The following is a 1,743-nucleotide window of genomic DNA, read 5'->3' as shown; positions in this document are numbered from 1 at the left end:
TTTGTCCTCCTTGGCACAATACTAATCACTCGAGGGGGAAACTACTACTTCCTCTCATGCTAGTAACGTAACTAAATCCAGTGACGTACGGAGTTAAAAATTAAAAAAAAAAAATGAAGCAGATGTTTTTAGATATCGTTGAATAAGGTTCTTTATTCGAAATGATCTGGTGGAAATGAACATGAGTTAGAAAATTTTCATCTATCAATATTTTGTTGCTCTGAAATAAAAGGATGACTTAGGTCTTCTTCCACAAAGTGAAACTATCTTGTTGATTGTTTTTTAAATTAATTAAATTTTTTTAAGAAAATACAATTATAACAATTGAACATTGAATTTGTAATGGAAAGAATGAGAGTCTCTTTCTAAAAATATTTTGCAGATACAAATTCAATTTAATTATAACAATTTCATTTTTTTCATTCATAACTTAAAATATGATAAGCTATGCATTTAATTTCGTTTCATTTAATAATAAATGATATATCATATTATACAGCTTTAAGTTAAGTAATATAAATAAAAAAATGAGTATGTCTTGTAATTCGATTTACAAGATGTTTTTTGACATATTTTTCTGGAAATAGATAGTAAATTTCAAAATTTATTAATTCCATGTAAAAGTTAATAAGTTTTTAATTTGGACTATATATTAAATATATATTTCAATAATATATTTTTTTCAGAAAAATTTATGATAAAAATTTAATAAAATGATTTATCAATAATTGCATATGATAAAAATTATTCTCTCTTTATTTTACAAATAAGACGGGGAAATGAGTAATTGAATAACATGCCTTTTTTTTTTTTTTTTTTGCTTTAATAATACGAGAAGCTATTTGTAGTTGCTGTCCGTGGATGACCACTAGCTTGGAGCCAAAAACTGAATAGAACAGAGAGCCAAAAACAAAAAAACAAAAAATATTTCACCAGAAGAAGACAATAGAAATGATTTCTGGTGTCATCAAAGGTACAAGCAAAGCAAGTGAGTCTCAATATTTTTCCTCTTGAGATTTTTTCACATGGAGGGAATACCAGTAGTGTAGCAAACACAAGGACTCACCAGTAAATTTCAGGGTTTTGCGGTTTTAGTTTTGTTTTCTTCACTGCTTGAGAATCTTTTCATTGTTTGTTTATTTCTCTAATACAGTAATGGAGAAATCTGCAAGCACGGTTCTGACATATTTTTTCCCCCCAGAATGCTTCCATATATCATTGCATCAAAGACCTACAGAAATTTCTTTCGTCCATTTCCTCCCACCAGGAAATATTTACATAATACACTCACACTCACTTGTGTTGGAAAAAAAAAAATTCAACTAATGATGCCATGCATGTAAATATTAAAAAATAACATAAAATAGGTGATTGTTATATAATCAAGTATAAATAAAGTGATTTATTTAGATAAAAAATTTAAGGCTTAAGGACATAATTGTTATAGAATTAAATGTTAATATGTAATTTGAATTTTAAGTTATAGGTTTAAGGACGACTTGAACCCTAAATTTTTAAAAATTATATTATGAACCCTAAACAATTAAAATTAGAGCTATTCATCCCACCGTTTAAGTTTAGACAAATCTTTGTTAAATTGGAACCTAATATATAATTTTTACCAATTGAAGGTGGGAGAGAGAGGAGAATAAAATTTGATGAAAATCTCATATTAAGCCCCAATTTAAAAGTTTAAGATTTAAATTGCTTATAAACCTATGGCTCAAAGTTTAAATTACATAT

The sequence above is a fragment of the Prosopis cineraria genome, unplaced genomic scaffold (genome assembly GCF_029017545.1).
Source record: "Prosopis cineraria cultivar Desert tree isolate PC_DT_omini unplaced genomic scaffold, ASM2901754v1 PC2032, whole genome shotgun sequence".
Taxonomy (NCBI): domain Eukaryota; kingdom Viridiplantae; phylum Streptophyta; class Magnoliopsida; order Fabales; family Fabaceae; genus Prosopis; species Prosopis cineraria.
The sequence above is the reverse complement of the archived record's forward strand: the minus strand, read 5'-3'. Positions refer to the sequence as shown.